We start from the raw sequence: 23,238 nt of genomic DNA, 5'->3' as shown, positions 1-23,238 counted from the left end.
AGCGGCCTGCCTGAAAAGTCACAGGAACAGGCAAAAATAAAATAACCTGGGAAAAAGACTCAGTCTGCACCTGCAAACAGATAAGCAAACGGGGTCCAGCACAAAGGCTCTTTGTTCTTTGTACAATTAGTGAGCTCCTAGGAAAAACTTTCCTCCCCTTTACAGGCACATACACAGTGGGAACTTGCACAGGGAACTTGCACAGGGAAGGGGCTTACCTAAAACAAACCCATAGTTATACAAACAAGAGAAGCAGAGCTTTGTGCTTGCCTAGAGACATACCCACAGCTGCATAAGAGAAGAATTGCACAGACAGCTTTACTGGTAAGAAAAGTTACTCAAACAGTTACAGGGAAGAGAGCAGTTTCTTACAAAAAGCTTTTAAATTCAGCTGTAACCCGGCAATCCACTTGGACTCCCCTCTCTGCTGCAGAACACTTTCTTTTTTCGCATATTAAACATTGACTCCAACCCCACCCTTATGTCTGCATTCCTTAATTTTCTTGGATGTAGGACAAAGAACCCCAGGGAAACCGCTACATTAAGGTACGTTGGTGAGACTGCAGCATCAGCATGACGGCACAGTATTAGCTCAGATAGACTCCATCCTCTAGGATGTTTCTACAGAAGAACTTTTGTGAGAAGTGAGTGGCTATGGGAAGAGGGTTTTCTAAATGTGGTGGGGTTTGAGAACGGAGATGTTAGGCTCACCTTTGACCCTGAGCTAGGCAAGTGGCCAGAGGGATGAGAAAGGTTGGATTCTCTAGGTCTAAACTATTAATAATAGCCTCACATTGGAAACTAGCCATGGCTTTCATAGCTTCTCTCACTCAAAGTCATATTACATGACATGGCCAGTTTAATCTTCCAAACATTGTTATTAGTACCTAATTCTCCTGTCTCAAATCAGTTGTGGCTGCCTTCTGCTTGTATAATAAAGTCAAAATACCTTAGCTTGGCTGGCAGGGTCCTCTGGGAGTGAGCACTAATTTATATCTTCCCAAAGTCCTGGTGTTCTATAAATGCCTGAATCCACACCTACCCTTGAGCTTCCCACTTTGTACAAGTATTTCCGCTTAATTCTTTCTGTAAAATATAGTGGGGTTTTGTTCTGAAGTTGGCTCCTTAAGAAAAGGAAGTGTTTCAGGACAAAGGCAGACAGCTGTCTCTGCTATTAAGGCTCTTTGATTTGGCTCAGTACGTTCCAGTCTTGCTTCCGTAAACCATCCTCATTTGCAATTGTGTCATCCACCACCTGAGTCCCACTGTGATTACCTATTTCTAATCTCTACACCTGATTCTGGGGCATTTCAAGGTCTAAGTGGAAGCAGTAGGATGCCTTTCTTTCACTTGAAACTTTTTAGTTTATTAATCCACACAATGTCTGCAAATAACATCATTACAGCATCTTTACTCCTTTGGCTTTTTGCCAGCACCAACATTGGCCTTTGCCAACCCCCTGAGTTTCTTCATTCTATTCTTGCATTCTTCTCACTATTTTCTTGAGGTCTTTTTCCTCTCATGGAGGCAGGCCATGTCTTGCAAGTCTATGTTTGGGTTCATGATTCTTTACATAATCCAAAAAAATCATAAATCACACCAAAGTCAGATATCTTGCCACCACCAAAATAAGTTCTGAATCCAAATACAAAGATGACATCCAGTGTGGTCTTGTATATTTTGACTAATTTTCCCAGAATTTCTGTCTTAGGTACTCTTGCCTTCCCAGTGTTAAGGATATCTATGACCATTTGTTTCCTTTGAAGTATTTGGTTGGTCATGAATTTCCTGGTCCAGATAGTTACTGTGTCATTCACGATGGCAGTTGATCTGCAGACAGCCAGGGAGGAAAACTCAGGAGGATGCTTTAAATCAGATGAGTCTATCTGTTTCTGAGCCCTTCTGAGGTGACTTCTTCATAACTTAAATGACTACATCAGTCCAGTATATATATCTATACACACACACACACACACACACACACACCACACATTATATATGGTATTCATTAATTCTATCTATGGCTATGTAACAAATTACCCCCAAACTAGCAGCTCAAAATAAGAAATATTTAAGTAATTATTATTATTACACACAGCTTCTGAGGGTCAGAAATTTATAGGCAGCTTAGTTGGGTGGTTCTCTCTCAGGGTCTCTCATGAGGTTGCTATCAAACTCTCAGCTGGGACTGATGTCATCTGAAGGCTGGACAATTCACTTTCAAGTTCATTTGTGTGATTATTGGCAAGTCTCCATTCTTTGCAGGGCTTCAGTTCCTCATCACATGAGCCTCTCTCTACAGGTTGCCTGGGTATCCTCAAAAGCCAATGATAAGAGAGAGAGAGAACAGAACAGGAGCTGCAGTGTCTTTTGACCTTAATCTTGGAATTCATACATCCTCATTTCTGCCATATCCTATTGGTCACACAGATCTGGGAGGGTACTATGGAAGGGTGTTCACACAAGGACAGAGGGATGTTTGTGATCATTTTGGCGGCTTGCTGCCACACCCAGCCATGTTTTTATGCCTCCCCATACACATTCTAACATCTTTGAAATTGGGATGCATCTTATAATCAAAGGTATGTCATAGTTTAATTGGTAAAAATCTCTAGTTAGTGGTATATAAAGTAATCACGTGTCTTATAATTGTGATATCCTATTCAGGGAACTATCCCATAGGGATAGGAGGCTTCCTGAATCCTGGCTACCTCGACCATGTTGCTCATGGTTCCATCGAAAGCCTAGTTGCCGTCCCACCATATGATACTCAACTCCTTTTCTATACCCTTGACCACACTGATCCTTCTGAGGTGACTTCTTCATAACTTAAATGACTACATCAGGCCTAAATCCTCCGAAAGCTTTCCCTGACCACCTTAGAACACCATAGTCTCAGTATCCTCTGTAGTCCCATAGCACTTGTTAATGATTCCATCCATTCAGTGCTTAATTTTGTACCTTGTAGTAATTGTTGAGGTTTCATGTGTACCTACTTCACATGTACATGCTGTGTATATGCCCCGTGTGAAGAATAAATGTTGCCGTATGCATTTGGAGTCCTGTTTTATTTTTAAAGCAGAATTTTGGGACTCTTCATAAAACAACAACAACAAACCTCTGCTCCTTGGGTGAAATTTTATAACTAATCTGATACACAAAATTATAATAATCAGAAATGTACAACTGTACAAACATGTATAAGTCAAAGATGCAAAGGCTGAGTCAGAGCATCTCAGTTTCCAACAGTTCATCTACTTCATGATGGTTTTGTTCTCTGTAACATCTAAGTTATAAGATTTATTTGAACATAACTTCTGTGCACTCCATTGCACCATGGGGTGGGGAAAAGGCGTCTGGTCTGTTTTTGCCCACAAAAATAGGAATTTTTTCTGGGAACAGGGTTAGGAACAAAAGATCAGTACCTAACAAAACTCTTGTAAGTGGTTTAACTTATTGTCTTATAATATTTTTCAGGATTCATTTAAACAAGTGAATTGATTTTATCTATCTATATGTCTATCTATCTAACTAGCTATCTATCTATCTATCTATGTTAAGGGAGGTTCAACAGAATCCATGCTATAAAAAAAAAAGTTAAGGGAGGGTAAAATGTATAAACTTCAAATAAAACTAACTAGAAATCCAGCAGACAGTATTGCTAAATTTGGGGATTTTCTTTCAGCTCCTTGGATCATTTACCATCTGCTTCCTCAGAAAACAAGCAGTTCAGGATTGTTGCTGGAAATGAGTTGGTAAGGCCCAGCCCAGCTCTACTCTGTCACTGGCTCAGAAGCACTTCTATCACCAGATATATATAAGAAAAAATGAATCATCACTTCTACCTCATATCACATCCAAAAACTATCTAGAAATGGAATATAGGCTTACACACAAAAGCTAAAATTATAAAACCTCTTTAAAAAGCATAGAGCAAAAATCTTTATATATTTGGGATAGGCAAAGTGAGTTAGGCCATGTAGACTGTTCACTGGGCACCACTTTTCAATTCAGAGGGGCAGGAAGTAAGGCATTCCCTTTCCGTCTTGGGTCTAAGCTGTACTGACCTACCTAGCCCTAAATACCTGACACATTTAACTGAATTTTGTTGGTATCTATTCTCAGTAGAGGTTAGAGCCCAGAAAAGATGATGATTCACTGGCACCTCCTCTGATATCTAAGAGTGCATGCATCTAATGTTCTTTAGTTCTTCCAGGCTTGGGAATAACTATCTTATAGATATTACAAGGGTGGATAAGATAGTGTCTATAAAACACTCTGAGATCTCTAGAAGAATGATGTCTAAAATTCACAAGGGATCACTATAGGTAACTACTCTTCACAAGAATATGTTCTGACTTGTTGTTTCCAAGACTCTGTCTTCCACATTTATACTGGGATGTCTGTTGTCTTACTCTATCTTGTGCTGCTGTAACAGAATGCCATGGAATGGGTAATTTATAATGAACAGAAATGTATTTCTCACAGTCCTGGTAACTGGGAAGTCTTAGATCGAGGCGTTGGTATCTGGTGAGGTCCTTGTTGCTGCATCATACCATAGTACAAGGCAGAAGGGCAAAGAGAGGGAGAGAGAGAAAGAGGCACACACTCATCCTTTTCAGGGTCAAATTCATCCTTTTATAATAAACCCACTCCCACAGTGCTGTGGTTTGAATGTGTCCCCCAAAGTTCACGTGTGGGAAACTTAATTTCCAATGCAACAGTGTTGAGAGGCGGGGTCTTTAGGTCATCAGGGCTCTGCACTCATGAATGGATTAATGTTATTATTGAAGGAGTGGGTTAGTTATTGTGGGAGTAGGTTCCTGATAAAAGGCTGAGTTTGGCCCCCTTTCTCCTTTCTCTCACCCATGTGGTGACTTCCATCATGTGCAGGAAGGCACCAGATAATGGCACCCTGTTATTGGACTTCCCAGCCTCCAGAACTGTGAGAAATAAATTTCTTTATAAATTACCATCTGTGGTAGACTTTATAGCAGCACAAAACAAACAAAAATGTGTAATAATGAACCCACTCCCATAATAATGACATTAATCCATAAGGGCAGAGCCCTGATGGCCTAGTCACCTCTCATTAGACCCCAACACTGTTGCACTAGGAATTACATTTCCAACATATGCTTTTTGTGGGACACATTTAAACCATAGCATCTGTGTTTAAACATTTATAGTTAGTTTCAGGGTTGGTGGGTGACTCAGGGAACTGGTAGGTTAACACAATATACACGATATACCCTGCCTGTTCTGTGCCCTCTGCCTTCCTTCCTATTTTCTAGCTCCCCTTCAGCATGATCAGGCAAAATTTGTTCAAATAAAGCAATTGAAGAACGCTTCTGTTAACTTGGTCCCTGAGTGTCTAAGTCCCTGAAACATGAAATGGAGACATGTCTTCAACTTAACAACATCACAGCCTCTATCCCTTGCACAGCATGGGAAGCACTAATCATATTCATTAGGGATCTAGTTGCAGAGTATATATCAAAGGAGGAGGACAGAAGTAAGGCAAAACAATGATGTTTAACAAATGAACTAAGACAATTATGCAGTCACCCACTGGGTAGAGAGCTTTGAGGTCTGCTTCAAACGGGTTATGAAATAACCGAGAAACTGTATTGCAATTGAGCTGGACAGCTATTTCAGAGGACTCTTTCACATGGTAAGTCAACCAACATCACTGGTTAGAGAAGTCTAAAAGGTGCTCTGTTATCAGATCTCCTGTGAGTCTACAACTAGCAATTTTCTGTAATTTTTAGAAGTTAAAGAATATCCATATGAAGACATTAAAATGATGCCTCTGGTCATCTGGTGACAGTTACATTTGTTATAATTTTTGACTGCTCAGCATCTCCTGGCCATTCGTCCTATGTTGAAGAATCTCCCCTGTTTTGCCTTGCTTCCCCAAAGTAGAAACCAGAAATGTTCTTTGCCATCCTTCCTTGGCAACTTTTGGAAACCCACCTCCTCATGATGGGCAAGACTTCTTATCATGCGGCTGGAAAGAAACATCTATGACATATTTATTCCATGACCCATGTATCATTCTGTAGGCTGCCAAACATTCAGCCAGCAAGTGAATGGTCCATTTATTTGCAAGCTTGGGCTGATGCTTCTTACCTTTAAAAGCTAAGAACTGTCATCACTACCAAAGATTGGTATAGTTAAGCATGGGCATGTGTCCTAGGTCAATCAGAACACATTAAGCTTCAGTGGGGAAAGAAGAAACAGGTACCACACACACCTGTTTCTAAGAAGGATGGAGACAGAGTGTTGGAGCCTTACAGCAAGCATGACCATGGTTCTCTCCAGGCCCACAGCTGGGGTATCACTGCAGTTTCTCTGGAATGCCTTGTGGTGTAGTATGTCTAGCTCTGTTGGGGGCACAGCCATAAAACCTGACTTAGACCTCCTTGTGTTCTTTAAGGTGCCTGATACTCTTTAATAAAATTATTTCCTGCTAGTTAGAATGCTGAGTAATACACAATGCTTTTTAGAAGCTAAATAAGAGGAGAATATGTGACTGTTTTAGAAAGCTGTTAAAAGTTTATGTCAGTTGGGCGGGCGTGGTGGCTCATGCCTGTAATCCCGACATTTGGGGAAGCCAAGGTGGGCAGATCACCTGAGGTCAGGAGTTCGAGACCAGCCTGGCCAACATGGTGAAGCCCCGTCTCTACTAAAAATACAAAAAATTAGCCAGGCATGGTGGCATTTGTATGTAATCCCAGCTGCTTGGGAGGCTGAGGCAGGAGAATCACTCAAACCCAGAAGGCAGAGGTTGCAGTGAGCCAAGATTGCGCCACTGGACTCCAGCCTGGGTGACAGAGGGAGACTCAGTCTCAAAAAATAAAAAGATTGTACCAGTTGGTGGTGGCAGTGGCAGTACTCAGCTTTTAGAGATAAGAAGCATTGGCCCTAGCTTGCAAATAAACAGACTACTCACTAGCTTGCTGAATGTTTGGCAACATACAAAGTAATACATAGGTCACAGAATACATGTCATAGATGTTTCTTTCTAGCCACATGATAGGAAGTCTTGCCCAGGATGAAGGGGTGGGTTTCTAAAAGTTGCCAACACCACTCTTGGTGCAGGAACTTACTGAAATAATCCCTGTGCCCTGTACTGTGACATTAGACATTGGTCTATTGGGAGGGCAGACACTCAATTGGTGATCAGCCGCTGAAGGCTGCAGAAGACTTCAATTGAGTAAAAATATGATCCAGGAGAGAGAGTGCATGGAAGTGACAGATGTGTGCTATGATTTGAGCCCTTCAGCTAACCAGCTCAGAAAATATACCCTCCTTCCATCTGCAAGGAGCATATTACAGAGTGAAATGATTGTAGGATTCCCCAGACAAATCCTTTACTATAATGTCTTTCTACAAATATTAAACAATGAACAAACACATAGAGCGAGTCACCTGCAACTTGTCAAAACAGTTTATAATCTTTTGCCAGATATTGCTAATTCCAGTTTGTGGGCAGGTATTGATTTTTTAGGTAGATATACCTTTGGCACCCTAATAAGTGCCCCTAAGGTTAATTTTGAGATTCTGTGCCAGATAGGCACTCTTGGGTCCAACAAAGTCTACCAATCTCAGGAGATCAGAGCCCAGTATAGGAAGACCCAGCAAAGCTGAGAAGAAGGTCTCCATGTTGGCTGCCACCCTGGCTGGCACTCAGACACCTGGAGAGTTGTCTCAAGCCATGGGTTCTCTTGGGGTCACTCTCAGCACCAGGCACCTGCCTGGCTCTCATGCTCAGTCATTGCTGTGATTCGGCTCCATTGTCCCTTCTTCCTCCACTCCTGCACTGTGAATTACCTTCCCTCCTGTCTTCAGAATTCCCTCTAGTTTACGGCTTCTGCTTACTCATAAACACTTCTGCCTTATGGCTTCAGTTGAGTGCCTTTTATTTGTGTTTTTCAGCTTCTGCTCCTACTCCTGACTGCTAATATCGATGACAGCAGTTATCTTCAAATTCCTCATAAGGGGCTCCAATGACTTCATTTAGCCACTCTGCACAGCAGACCCCATTAGTCAGAGCTCTCCAGCTGTCCTCCAGAATGCAGACTCAAGCCCAGATATTATGGTAGATGAAGTGGTGTGCCTTGCATCAGCCAGGCAGTTCCCCTTTTGTGTTCCATATTGCACTACACCTCACAAATGGGTGCTTGTGCTGCTCCTTCTCATATATTAGCACACAGAAAAGAGATAGACAGCTAGACTGTGAACATTCTGAACTTGCAAGTAACAAGTTATGCAGAGACTATCTGGGCAGATTGTATTTTCCAAAGATAACCTCACTAATATATCCCATCCTGCATTTTCTCCTTAGAGTTGGAAGTTGACACTGTGGGTGCATGGTCCTTCCTGTTGAATCTAAGCAGGCCTGTGACTACAGTGGAAGGGAAGCTACCTGACTTCCAAGGCTGACTCATAACAAGTGGTAAGGCTGCCACCTATCTTCTTGGGGTCCTTGCTCTTGGAATCCAGCCATGATGCTTGTGGAGGTGTTTCTGCTCAGCCCTCGCTAACGTCCTGGTTGACAGCCAGCATGAACCACCAGACACAAGAGCATTCAGATGACTCCATCCCTCAGCCCCCAAGCTGCCCCAGCTAATGGTCAGTGGAGCAGAGACAAACCATCTCCACCAAGTTAAGCACAAATTTGCAAATTTATAAGAAAAACAAAAACAAAACAAAACCAACTCCATCTTAATAATTTAGGGTCGCGGTACTTTGTTACCTGGCACTGGATAACTAAAAGTATCTCTTACCATCTCCACAGTGATCTTATCCCATCCACAGATCCCCCTCTTTCCTGTATGCTCACCATCATCATCTCCCCTGGCTCCTTAACCTCAGCCTTTAAATGTACTTTAGCGGCTTCCAGCCTAAAGAGAAAAAAAATCTCTTTATCAAGTCAGATCCCTTCTTTCACTCTTACCCACTAGCTCTGTTCTTTCACATTCAAATTTACTATAATGGTTATCTACTCAACACAGCTACCTTTAAACTCCTCCGAGCTACTCTATTTACCACAAGCAAGCATTTTCCCTCTGCCCAGTGAGTTTTTAGTTGCAAAACCAATGGACAACACTCAATATTTATTTTCCTCCTTGTCTAACACCACATATCTCACTGTGGGATGTCATCTGCTCATTTGCTCCACCACTACCAAAATGCCTTCAACTCTTTATGCACTGATGTGCAACTCTTATGTACTAATGACTGAGGGCTGGAAAACAGCTGGGAGGAAAGACAGAAATGTAAACCAAAGAAAATGACTGAGGCAAGTCTCAATCAATTCAGAGGTTTATTTTGCCAAGGTTCAGGATGTGCCTGGGGAAAAGGAACACAAATCACAGGAACATCTGTGATTCGTGCTTTTTCCAAACAGAGTTTGAGGACTTCGATATTTAAAGGGGAAAGAGTGGGCAGCAGAGGAAACAAAAAGAATAAAGGGGGGAAGGGTAAACAAAAGGTGGCAAGTGGTTTCTTTTGAAGCTCTACAGATCCCCATATTTCCTGTATCTTCACCATCATCCTCTCCTCTGGCTCCTTAATTTCAGCCTTTAAATGTACTTTAGCAGCTTCCAGCCTAAAGGAAGAAAAAAAATCTCTTTTTTTTTCTTGTTCTTTGTGAGGCTTCGATTAGCACTCATTGAATCCACATTTTATATGTTAAAGGAGTGAGTTGAGGAACACGGTCAACCATGCACTTGTCTCATGTTCAGTGAGTTTGCATTTTTATATAAGATAAAGTATACAGAGACCAGGGGAAGCAGTCATAAGACATGCACTTGTCTCAGGTGAGTGGAGGGGGGGATTCCTAGTCCTGCCTGTCCTGCACTGTGAAGATAAGCTCTTAATTTACATTGTCAGGGTAAAATTCACAAGAACTCTGTTTCAGAATAAAGATCTTGGGGCCCCCAAAGAATTTCCTCATGAGCAAATTGTGAGGGAGGCCACCTGGGGAGATATGTGGCCTTCTATCTTTGCAGCTATCTACTTAGGAACAAAATGAAAGCAGTTTTTGTGTGACTCAGTTCCAAAGCTAAACTTTTCTCTTTGGCATAGTTTGGGGTCCCGAATTTTTTATTTTTCTTTCATGTAAACAAGTTAGGATTTATTGAAAGACTTCCAAGTGCCAGGTGCCTGTCTAAGCACTGTCAAGCAATAAAATTTCAACAAATTCAGTTTAATTATCTAATTGGCTTTTATTAGCAATTCAGGAATCAGGCAGCATCACATTTATTAAATAAATAGGTGCTCTAATGAGCTGAGCAGAGGAAGTTGGCTTTACAGAGAGCAAATGACAGAAGAAAGCAAAAACAAGGAACAAAAAACAGATTGTTCATTTTAAAATTATTTTCCTTGTAGGGTTAAGACAGATGGGAATTCATTATCACGCTGCTTCAGGCTGACCAGGCCACTTTGGATTGATTGCTGTGAATCTTGTTGTTTAGGAAAATGTCCCATGTCTAAGTTCAGTTTCATTGCGTGGCACCCAGCATGAGTGATTCCATTCTGGTTTGGTTTGGTCTGGTCTGCTGGAGATTAGTGCATGAGCTCAGTCAAAAACTATGGCCTCCTATAAATTTCATTTCACAACGCTTTTGCCTAGGTTGATAGTAAAGAAGGAAAAGTGTAGTAGAAATGTGGTAGCTGGCCCTGAACTGGCCCCCAGAGATCCTCACTCTTGGAATCCATGCACCTATGTGGTTTCTGTTCACAGTGAATAGAGCCAACCTGTGTGACGAATAGGATACTGCAGAAGTGGTGGTGTGTGGCTTCTAAGAATAAGTAATAAAATGCATTGCAGCTGCTGCCTTGGCTTCTGGGGAAGCCAGCTGCTGCATAGTTAGATCACTCTGCAGCAAGGCCCCCAGAGAGGAACTGAGGCCTCCACAACAGCTGGCACCAGTGTGACAGTCACAGGAAAAAGCCACCCTGGAAGTGGATCCCGTCACCCCAAACAAGTCTTCAGATGGCTGCCAACTCAGCCAACATCCAACTCAGCCTCATGAAAACTCCCAGACATGGTGAGAAATAATAATGTGTATTGTTTTAGGCTACTGCATTGGGGGTATTGATTACGCAGCAGTAAACAATTACTACAAGAAGTCGGGTTCTACAGTCAGAGGAGCCTGTGTTTGATTTCCACTTGATCACACGGCCACATGTTAACTTCCCCAAGCCTGAGTTTCCTCCTGCAAAAATGACAACACCCACTTCCTGCTGTCATTTCGAGGGTCACATTAGATAATCCATGTAGAATGCTAAGCATGATGGCTGACATAAGCTTGCTGCAAATGTTAGCTCTCATTACGATTATTACTCCAGCTCTACCTATTCAAATTTTTGTGCGGTTATCAAGACATGATTCTTATAACAGCATTTGAACATAAAAGAAGTGATAATAATGAAGGGACCTACTTGGATCCACCAAGGCGGCATAAAGATTACTTTAAATTGAAGATATCTGAAATACAGCAGAGGCAGAAAGGCGCCTTTCTGGAGCTTCCCTTATCTGACTAAAGGCAGAGACTTCTGAGAATAAATCCCCTGTCCTGGGAAGCTTCCAGCCAGGAAGGAGACTGACCATTAGAGAAGGTGCATAAACAAACCTTCAAAAACTGTCTACCTTCCATTTGTTCTCCTAGAACAAATCTTCTATCTTTCCCCCACCCTCACCCTCACCCTTTCCCTTCCCTGGTTAAGCTGGCATGTAAGCCCGTACCCCCAGCTGTTCAGTGAGTTCATCAGTACTGAGTACTCCCACAGACAAGGGAATCAACTTCATCTTTTCTTTTGTTAATATATCGTCAGTTAATTTGCAGACCCCTGATATCTGGACCTAAGTTAATAGAGGAAAAGTTTTTCTCCCAACAGTAATATAGCATGTCCAAGGAATGCCATAGGTATCAAAATAAAGTAGAAATAATAAAAGAGTACCATTATTAACTTGGATTTAGAGAACCTTAACCCTAGAATCCATTTTGTCCAATTCCCTGTGTGATGTAGAAATGGAATTCTGCAACTTCTGTCAAGGGTTGAGCAGTACTTTTAAGCCACTATGAGATGAGAAATGTCACATACATGCTAGAGCCAGCGAAAACTGGCTGCTGTTAACAAGGAGATCTTTCAGAAAAATTCTTCTGAGCAAGCCTATGCCTGCCGCCTACTCTCTTATCTTCAATAGCTGATTAGCCCTTCTAGCTCCCAATTCTGTCTTTCTCTTGGATTTAAGATTTCTGGATGCCCCTAATTACCCTTTGCAAACAATATATTTCACATTACCATCTTGCGGTGCAACACCAGGTAAAACTGTTCAAATCAAGAGGACTCTGATTCCCACCCCAAGTTTCAGGAGATTCGGTCTTTTCCTGCTACATTATTCCCTGTAGAGAGTCCTGAGATGCCCCTGCATGGCCTGTGCTGGTTCCTGACATCTGCTCCTGCCATCAACCTGCTCCTTTTAACTGGGAGGTAGTGAGAATGCAGGTAAAGGTGGCTTCTCTTACTGTGGCCACATAGTCTTCTGGGGGAGTCTGTAGACCTCCAGTCCAGAGTGCCAGGGAGATCTAACTGCCCTTGAGATGGGCAGGCCCATAGTGCCACCCAAGAAGGGCCCGGTTGGCAGTGCAGTCATGCCTCTCCCCACAGGTACCCTTGCCCAGGACTGGACGATGTCCCTAGGCACCTCAGGCAAGCTAACTGGGCTACAATTTGGTCAGCATTGTAGAGGTGTTGAAAATCCCAGTGGCACACCTCAGACAGGAAAACACATCCAGCGCTTAATAGAACCCACTTCTTTTTTTCCTTTTTTTAGAAAATTGTGGAAAATATACATAATATAAAATTTGCCACTTGTTATTGTGTCGGAACTGGTGGGTTATTGGTCTCACTGACTTCAAGAATGAAGTCGTGGACCCTGGTGGTGAGTGTTACAGTTCTTAAAAGATGGTGGACCCGGAGTTTGTTCTTTCTGATGTTCGGATGTGTCTGGAGTTTATTCCTTCTGGTGGGTTCACGGTCTTGCTGACTTCAGGAGTGAAGTCGCAGACCTTCGCAATGAATGTTACAGCTCTTAAAGGTGGTGCGTCTAGAATTGTTCATTCCTCCCGGTGGGTTCATGGCCTTGCTGACTTCAGGAGTGAAGCTGCAGACCTTCACTGTGAGTGTTATAGCTCATAAAGGCAGCATGGACCTAAAGAGTAAGCAGCAGCAAGATTTATTGTGAACAGCAAAAGAACAAAACTTCCCCAGCATGGAAGGGGACCTGAGCAGGTTGCAGGTGCTGGCTCCAATGGCCTGCTTTTATTCCTTTATTTGGCTCCACCTACATCCTGCTGATTGGTCTATCTTACAGAGAGCTGATTGGTCCATTTTACAGAGTGCTGATTGGTCCATTTTACAGAATGCTGACTGGTCTGTTTTGACAGAGTGCTGATTGGTGCGTTTACAAATTTTTAGCTAGACACAGAGCGCTGATTGGTGCATTTACAATCCTTTAGCTAGACAGAAAAATTCCCCAAGGCCCCACCTGATCCAAAAGCCCAGACAGCTTCACCTCTCAATCCCCCCTCTAAACAGGACACCCTAACTGTGGTTGGGAATTTGACTGATGACTGCTCTAGCTAAGAGTTATCCCTACTGGATAGGGGTGAAGAAGGGGCCCCGCAGTTGTAGTGTCCTCCAGAGGGGAACTCTTTAGGCCAGTGGAAGGGCTAGCAGGTTGGTCCAGGGGTCCTCAGTAGAAGTTGTTAGTTGAACTCATTTGGGGTTCCATTTGTAAGACCATCTGTAGCTTGATGGCCTCCATTCTAGAGGAAACAAATTTGACAAGAAGGTTAAAACACAGGGCCTAAAGGCGAGTAACAGCAAGATAGATGCTATGGGACCTAGAAAAGGGAGAAGCCATGTTGCCCAACTCCAGAGGTTGGTATAAGAGTTTGAAAGGCGTTGTCTGATTTCAGAAGCCTTTTCCTGTAAATGCTGGGCGGTATCTCATACTATCCCTGACTGGTTAGTGTAAAAACAACACTCTTCCCCTAAGAAGGTGCAGAGTCCTCCTTCCTCAACAGTGAGGAGGTCTAGGCCTTGGCGGTTTTGGAGAGACACTGCTGCCAAAGAGTCTATTTGGGATTGTAGAGTAAGGATAGATTTTGTTATTTCTTGCAAACTGTCTGAAAAATCCTTTGAGAATGTGTGGTAGTAGGATAATGAAGTAGATAAACTGGCTATTCTGGTTCTGATAGCAGTAGCCATTCGTAACCCTATAAGTAGGGGTATTAGTTGTATGGCTCTGCGCTGATGGCCTTGAGCTTTGAGGGGTACTGGTAAGGTCTGATTTCCTGGGGCAATGTTAATGTTGGGACTTAGAAAGACTAAGGTGCAGGTGCCTGTCCAGTTAGTGGGGAGGCAGCTATAGGTTGATGTTCCACGTAAGAATATACCTTGGCTGGGTAGACAGAACTTGTTGTGTATGTTAAAAAGGTGTGTGAATTTGTTGTTTTCATTTTCCCATACTCCTACTTGCCAAGGTAGCCCCGGTGAGTGGCTGGAAAGGGGTGTTGGGAGCAAACCGAGTGGCTCCTTGTGTTCTATTTTCCCACTGGATAAAAAAATGTTTTGTCTCTACTAGGAACCATTTGAGAGAGTGATTGAAAGAGGGGATGAGAAGGCATTCACTAGTGGTGGGGACACTGCTGCAGGGGGTGCAGGGGTGAATGGTCATGCAGGGAGTATGTTTGCCATTAGACAACCTGGACTGTTTGTTAAGCAGGGAGGAGGTGATGATTTTGGGGGCCCTGAGAAGCAGACAAGCCATCTGAATGGAGCTGTTTGGGTAACTCAGAAGTTACTATGATTAGTTGGGGCTTGACGTTGTAAGGTGTAATTACACTGATGGGGTAGTAGGTAATAGTAGTAGGTAGTAGTAAAAGCTGGATTGCAGCTTTTACATCCTGTTAGGTATTCTTGGTCCTATTGGAGATGGGGAAGTTGGCTAATGATTGCATATTTAGAAGTCAGAAAGGGTCTTTTCCTTCATAATGAGGGTGGTAGGTTAAGTCGGTAAAGATCCAGTTTTTTTTGCAGGAATGGGAGTGGCAACATAAGCAGAGGTTGATAGAGAGATACAAAGCCAACAGTCATTTTCCAGGGAAGGACTGGACTGGTTTAACAGAGACTGGGTTAAGTTGAGAGTCTTGTAGAGGTAATTAGAAGCTAGTGGAAGGGGAGGGGTGATTGTATGAGGTATCCAAGGAAGCAGGAGGGATAGATAGGTAAAGAGTAAATAGGAAGGCAAAGAGGGTGCTTTGGAAGACGAGATCATTTTATCCAGGCTGAGTTAAAGGTAGTAGTAAATTGCTGTCAGAAGGAAGATAGAAACAAGGTTGATGTGCTTAGGATTTTCGTCCTGGTAGGAGCTACAGTATATAGTCCTATCACAAACAGTATGGTTAGTATGCTGCTTAATAATATGATGAAATAGTAAAAGGATTCCATTAAAAGAGCAAGGAGAGGTGTTGCAGATAAAGATTATGTAGGTTTTCACTTATCCTTTTTAAGGAGGAAGCGGTTTTTCCTCAGGATCAGTGGTAGGAACCTTTTTAGTCTGGGATGTTTCCTTCCAAAATAGGAGATGGCAACGGTTTGCAGGTGTATCGAGGCTGGTCTGGCTGATCTTGGGACTCCTGAGCTGACAGTCCTGCAGGTTCCTCAGGGGATGTCCAATGTTTAACTCAGGTGTGGTGAATCCAAGATTCCACTCCTGCCACCTTAACTGCAGTTGGGGTAGAGAGGATTACTGAGTATGGTCTTTCCACAAAGAGTCCATGGATGGGGAGGTAGAGGGGAGAGATCTGACCAACACTAAATCTCCTGGTTGAAACAACTCTGTTCCCTTTTCTCTGTGACATCCTTCAGGTAGGTTTTTAAGGTTTTGTTGATATTTTGCCAAAGAAGTTATATCATTGACCAAGTTGGCCGTTTCCTGATCAAGTAGGAGGTCATTTGTGAGAAAAGGTTGTCTATACAGCATTTCATGTGGACTGAGCCCCATTTTGTGAGGAGAATTTCGGATTCTCAACAAGGCCATGGGCAAAAGAGTAGGCCATGGGAGATTTCTTGTGTTAGTTTCCTTAAGTGCCTTTTGGGTGTTTCATTTGCCTTCTCGACCTTCCCTGAGGATTGTGGCCTCCAGGCGCAGTGAAGGTGATATTGTATCCTTAGTGCCCTGGAAGTTCCTTGAGTTATCGTGGCTTTAAAACTGGACCATTGTCACTCTGTAAGCTTTGGGGAAGCCCAAATCTAAGAATTATTTCATGAATTAGGACTTTAATCACTTCCTGAGCCTTCTCTGTCTTGCAGGGGAAAGCTTCTATCCAATTTGTAAAGGTATCGACACAGACCAATAAGTATCGAAATCCCTTTGACTTAGGCATATGGGTGAAGTCTAACGGCCAGTCCTCTCCAGGATACTGACCTATTCTTTGTTCCCCCAAAGGGGCCTTAGGATGAACCAAGGGATTATTCCTTTGGCACACCTCACAGGCTTTGACTACCTGTGAGATGGTCCGGAGGAGATCTGGCCCTGTAAATAGGGATTTGGCCTTGAGTGTTTTGAATACCCATAGGAAAAGTTTTCTGGAGGCTTTTAAGTATTTTCCACTGGCTGGCTTCAGATATAAGCACCTTTCCTTCTTCTGTCGTTAACCACCCTGAGGGGAGAAAACTATGCCCCCGTGAAAGTCCCCATTCTGTTTCAGTCGGGGAATATGGGGCTTAATCTCTTGGAAGGGGTTGTTCCATATCAAGGGTCCTTCAGTAGGTATTTCTAAAGGGAAGTTCTGCCTGGCAGCAATTTTGGCCTCAGCATCTGCCTGACGGTTTCCTTCTGCCTTTTCTCCTTCACCTTTCTGATGACTTTGGCAGTGTGAGACTGCCACCTCCTTGGGTTTTTGCACTGCATGCAATAACTCCATAATTTCCTTGTGGTGTTTAATGGGGGCTCCCCCAGAGGTTAGGAACTGCCTTTCTTTCCATATTGCAGCATAGACATGTAGGATTAGATAAGCACACTTGCTATCTGTATACACATTTATCCTTTTTCCCTTTCCCAGTTCTAAGGCTCGGGTAAGTGCCACTGGTTCTGCTAACTGGGCTCTAGTACCTGGGGGAAGAGGCTTACTTTCAAGTATGGTTACATCACTAACTATGGCATAACCTGCCCTTTGTATCCCATTCTCCACAAATGAACTTCCATCAGTATATAGGTTAAGGTCAGGATTAGCTAAGGGGACTTCTAAGAGATCAACTCGGGTGGCAAAAGTCTGGACTATAATTTGTTGGCAGTCATGCTTGATGGGTTCCGCATTCTCTGGGAGAAAAATGGCAGGGTTGAGGGCTACGCACATATGTATTTGAAGCAGTAGTCCCTCAAGGAGTAGTGCCTGGTGTCTAAGTGGGGAGTTGTCTGATAGCCACAAACTTCCTTTGGCACCTAGTACACCATTTACATCATGAGTAGTCCAGACAGTGAGATCCTTTCCTTGTATTGTTTTGATAGCCTTTAACACTAAGACGGCCACCACTGAAACTACCCATAAACAGTGAGGCCAGCCTTTTGCTACTACATCAATTTCCTTACTTAGGTATGCCACTGGTTGTGGGGTTGTCCTACGAGTCTGAGTAAGGACTCCAAGAGCTATCCCTGCTCTCTCTGTGACGTATAAAGAGAAGTTTTGTCCTGTGGGAAGGCTTAAAGCTGGAGCTCGTACTAGGGCCTTCTTTAAGGTTCTGAAGGCTGTTTCTGCAGCACCTGGTTCCCATTCTACTAGTTGAGTATGTGCCCTCTGGGTCTCCTCGATTAGAGTATAGAGGGGCCAAGTTGTCTCACTGTATCCGGGGATCCATAGTAGGCAAAACCCAGTGATTCCAAGGAATGCCCACAACTGTTTTAATGTCTTAGGGTGAGGATAAGCCAGTATAGGCTGTATTCCTTCCTTGCTGAGGGCCCTGGTCCCTTTGGCTAAGATTAGGCCTAGATATTTAACCTGCTGTAGGCAAAGCTGGGCCTTTGACCTAGACACCTTGTACTCTTGATTGGCTGGAAAGTTCAAGAGATCTAGAGTAGCCTGCTGGCACGAGGCTTCCAAGCTGGTAGCCAAAAGTAAATCATCCACATACTGAAGGACCAGAGAGCCTGGACTTGAGAAGTGGCCTAGATCTTGGGTCAGTGCGTGACCAAACAGGTGAGGGCTATCCCTAAACCCTTGGGGCAAGACCGTCCACGTAAGTTGGGATGTGTGGTCTGTGGGATCCTCAAAGGCAAAGAGAAACTGGGAGTCAGAGTGCAGGGGAATACAGAAAAAGGCATCCTCGAGGTCCAGAACAGTGAACCATTCTCCTTCCTCTGGTATTTGAGAGAGCAGGGTATAGGGGTTGGTTACAACTGGATATAGAGGAATTACTGCCTCATTGATGAGTCTAAGATATTACACTAGTCTCTACTGACTGTTCAGTTTTTGTACTCCTAGTACTGGGGTGTTGCAGGGACTGCTGCATTTCCTTACTAAGCCTTGAGCTTTTAAATGTTTAACAATATCCTATAATCCTTTATGAGCTTCAGGCCTTAAGGGATATTGCCTTTGATAAGGATAAGTGGTGGGTTCTTTTAACCTGATTTGGACTGGGTGGGCATTTTTTGCCCTTCCAAACTGTCCTTCCAATGCCCAGACTTCAGGGTTGATTCCCTCCTCAAGTAGGGGACAAAAAGTGGGTAACTTGTTCTCCATATTCATGTAGATAATTTTCCAGCTTTGGCTAATATATCCCTCCTTAATAAGGGTGTGGGACTTTCAGGTATAACAAGAAAGGCATGTGAAAAGAGCAAAGTCTTCAAATTACAACTGAGGAGGTGGGAAAAATACCTGGTTACAGGCTGTCCCAGGATTCCTCAGATGGTAACGGACCTTGAGGACAGTCGTCCAGGGCAGAAGATTAATACTGAAAAGGCTGCGCCAGTGTCCAAGAGGAAGTCAATTTCCTGGCCCTCAATGGTTAAACGGACCTGGGGCTCAGTGAGGGTGATGACATGAGCTGGCGTTTGTCCCAGGAACCCTCAATCTTGTTGTTGGATCATCTGGTTGGGGGCTTCTGACCTAGAGAACCTTTTTCCTCTGGGGCTGTGTACCTTCCAGTGATTGCCTCGACATAGTGGACATGGACGAGGGGGCAGCTTGTTTCTCGTTGGACAATCTTTTTTAAAGTGTACTTATAAACCATACTGATAGCAAGCCCTACTGGGTGATTGGCCTGCTCCATTTTCTGTACTCTCTGAACTACCAAGGTTTGTTTGTCTGAGGGCCATGACTAAGGCTCCAGCCTTTCTCTCATCTCAATTTTCCTTTTGGGCTTGTTCCTCTCAGTCCCTATTATAGAACACTGAGGTTGCCCAGTTTAATAATGCCTCCAAGGCCGAGCGCGGTGGCTCAAGCCTGTAATCCCAGCACTTTGGGAGGCCGAGACAGGCTGATCACGAGGTCAGGAGATCGAGACCATCCTGGCTAACACGGTGAAACCCCGTCTCTACTAAAAATACAAAAAACTAGCTGGGCGAGGTGGTGGGCGCCTGTAGTCCCAGCTACTCCGGAGGCTGAGGCAGGAGAATGGAGTAAACCCGGGAGGCGGAGCTTGCAGTGAGCTGAGATCCAGCCACTGCACTCCAGCCCGGGCGACAGAGCAAGACTCCGTCTCAAAAAACAAAACAAAACAAAACAAACAAAAAATTAATAATGCCTCCAGATTTTGTTCAGGGCCCGGGGCTTGCTTTTGGAGCTTTCTCCTGATATCTGCAGCTGATTGGGTAATAAATTTATCTTTTAGAATCAATTGATCCTCGAGTGATTCAGGTGACAGGGGAGTATATTTTCCTAAGGCCTCCCATAGCCGCTCGAGGAAAGTAGAAGGATTTTCTTCCTTTCCCTGAGTTATGGTGGACATCATTGAATAATTGATGGGCTTTTTCCTAATTCTCCTTAGTCCTTCTAGAACACAGGTCAACAGATGTTTATGACTCCAGTCCCCATGATCTGAGTCAAGATCCCAGTGGGGATCCATACTGGGGATGGCTTGCTGACCTGTAGGGAATTTGTCCCTTTCTTTGGCTGTCATTCTATCATTTACTTGACTAAGATACCAGGTATCTCCAAACTCTTGGGCTGCAGCCAAAGCAGCATTCTTTTCATTAAAGGCTAGGGTTTGATCTAACAATAGTATGACATCTCTCCAAGTGAGATTGAAGGTTTGCCTTAGACCCTGTAGGACATCTATGTACCTATCAGGATCATCTGAAAACTTCCCCAGGTCTGCCATGATCGGCTTTAAATCAGAGAGGGAGAAGGGGACATGTACCTGGGTTGGGCCAAATTCCCCTCCCCCTACAGCTTGAAGGGGACTCAACTGATAGCCCCGGGGGTTTTTGTGGTCCTTTGGAGATTTCTTTGCTTAGGGAGATTAGAGGAGGCTTATCATTAATAGGAAGGGGAGTTATAGGGAGGCTAGGATATGGAGATAAGCTGAAGGTCCTCCTGTGGGATGTAAATTGCAAGCTTTGCATAGTTGTGTATGCAAAATTGAAAAATTGTTTTCAATGAAAATAAAGCTTGGACATAAGGTATTTCATTCCATTTGCCTTCCCGCTTACAGAAAAGGTCAAGCTGCAGGATAGTATTGTAATTTGTACTTCCCTCAGGTGGTGATTTTTCCCCATCAGGGAGGGAATATTGGGGCCAGGCTGTAGTGCAGAAAAAAATGAGCCACCTCTTTTTCAGGGTTTGTGGATCAAATTGGTCCTAATGGCTTAGGATGCATTTCAAGGGTGAGCCTGTTGATGCCTGAGTGTTTCCCATCTGAAAGACAAAACCACCTGACCCCTGACAACCATCATTCTACTTTCTGTCTCTATACATTTGACTACTCTGGGTACCTCATATAAGTGGAATCACACAGTCTTTGTCTTTTTGTGACTGGCTTATTTCACTTAATATAACTTCCTTAAAGTTAATCTATGTTGTGGCATATGTCGGAATTTCCCTCCATTTTAAGGCTGGATAATCAATATGCCATTGCATGGGTAGACTACATTTTGTTTTATCCATTAGTCCATCTAATACAGGAGTTAAGAGGAAATCACTTAGGCAGATAGTAAGGGTATAGAAGTCCTAAGTAAGGCTTTTCTTTTTAATGAAAAGCAGCTCAAATCATTTTCTAACAAAGAGCAGCCTTTAAAGTTGAGCTGCAGACATAGACAAGCAAGTTGGGGGCTTGCATGGGTGAAAGCCAGCAGGAACTAGGGACTAGACATGCTCAAGATGGCAGTTCCACCATCCCTTCTCTGCCAGCCACGTGTATAGTAAGGAGTAAACAAGATGACACTGGCCATGGATAATTTATTTGCATAATAAGATTAGGGTGGGGCGACCAGCCTTCCTCAAACTATGATGTGCAATATGACGCACAGTATGATGCCACACCTGATTGAACCAGTCTGTGAGCCCTAGGTAAATAAGACACCGCCTCCTCAAGCTGGACTATAAAATCCCCTGCATTTGCCACCAGCTGTCTTTTCCGCTGGGAGATCCCTTTCTCTCTATAGAGAGAGCTGTTTCTCTTTCTCTTCTATTAAACCTCTGCTCCTAAACTCCTCCCATGTGTCTGTGTCCCACATTTTCCTGGCGCGAGACGAGGAACCCCAGGGTATGTGCCCCAGACATCGTAGCCGCGTCACATCAATGGACATTTGGGTTGCTTCCACCTGGTGATTGTGAATAGTGCTGCTTCGAACACTGGTGTACCCTCTCTTCTTTTGAAGGTAGTTTAGTGGCTCCCAGTTGTCACTTAAGCAAGTCTCTGACAAGCCCCAAAGCTGCTCGTCAGAGTAGCCCTTCCAGCTGCACAGGCTGATCTCATCTCGTGACATTTTCAGGGTTGTTTTAGTGCCTCCCTGTCGACCACTTGGGCAGCCCACAACTGAGTCTGGCTTTGGGGCCAAAGTTTCTGCTCTTTCTGACAAGAACCTTTCAATTCATGCACACACACCCCTTCCCTGGGACATGAGCCTGTGTTATTATAGAATGGCCGACAGAGCTCTTCTATGTCAGCTGCCACCAGCCCAGAACGAAACTCGCCTTGTGCAAGTCTCCTTGGGCCCCCGTGGGGATTCTCTCTCAGAGCCTCAATGCTCTTCTGTGGTTGAGGCCTTAATAATCACAGTCACTCTTTCACATTCTTATATTTTTTGCTAATTTTATGGGGGGAGAAAATATACTGCCATCATATGGGAAAAGGAAATGTGGCTTCTCCATTTATCTTCTCTGTTCTTCCTCGTAGACCCCCACCTTGTAGGGAAAGCAAAGGGTGGGGGAGTTTAAAGATCTCCATCTCTTCTAGTTTAAAGATCTGTCTCTCCTAGTTTAAAGAGAGTCCTGCAAACAATTGAAATGCAGCTCCTTCTCAAGGCCGAGTTAAGCCCTCTCATTTGTGTAAACCAGTCCTTCCAGGTAAAGCCACCCTTTTCCCATTTGCCCTCCCCATCTCTACCCCGCAGTGGTGTGGGCTGGGTGGAGACCCCAGGGCAGGGGGCAGAAGGGCCCTGGATCTGTGCTGCATCCCGTGGCACTGTAGGTCTTTGTTGGCTTGTGAGTTGTCATGGACATGTCTAGTGGGCTCCGTTGCTGAAGCCTGGATCCTATTGTGAAGTCCCAGTGTCCTGTGGCCTTACCACACTCCCATTCCTCTTACTCTCACTTTCAATCTCCACCAGGAGTGGGGGCCTCCTATGTCCTTTGCACACCTCAGGCAGCCGTGGGGAGCCAGGAGCTCTGCCGCAAGCTCAGCCAGCCAGCTCTTCACCTCCACCTCCCAAAGCTTCCTGTACTCAAAGACACGAAGCTTCTTGGCTCAACTTGAGAGGTGGAAAGAAGATTCTCTGTATGTCAAAGAAACTCTATCCTAGAGTCTATCAAGCCTGGCTCTTAAAAGGTTAAAAGAAAGAAACTTTGTCTAGCTGTAGATTTAAAAAAACCCAACTGTGAGACTCAAAGACGATCGATGACTATTTTGATTTCGGTGGTACCTGCTGTCTTTCCTGAGACTGATGGTTTGACAGTAGGAATGGAAGCCCACATGGGAATGTAATTTCATGCCAAATTG

At 43.9% G+C, this 23,238-nt stretch overlaps 1 pseudogene; it reads right to left on the bottom strand.

The window, feature by feature from the left end:
• Nucleotides 1-1,410: 1,410 nt before the first annotated feature.
• Nucleotides 1,411-22,742, bottom strand: LOC111526229 (annotated as a pseudogene).
• Between the last annotated feature and the right edge of the window lie 496 nt (nt 22,743-23,238).

The sequence above is a fragment of the Piliocolobus tephrosceles genome, chromosome 1 (genome assembly GCF_002776525.5).
Source record: "Piliocolobus tephrosceles isolate RC106 chromosome 1, ASM277652v3, whole genome shotgun sequence".
Taxonomy (NCBI): domain Eukaryota; kingdom Metazoa; phylum Chordata; class Mammalia; order Primates; family Cercopithecidae; genus Piliocolobus; species Piliocolobus tephrosceles.
This window is presented reverse-complemented; position numbering and strand designations above follow the sequence as displayed.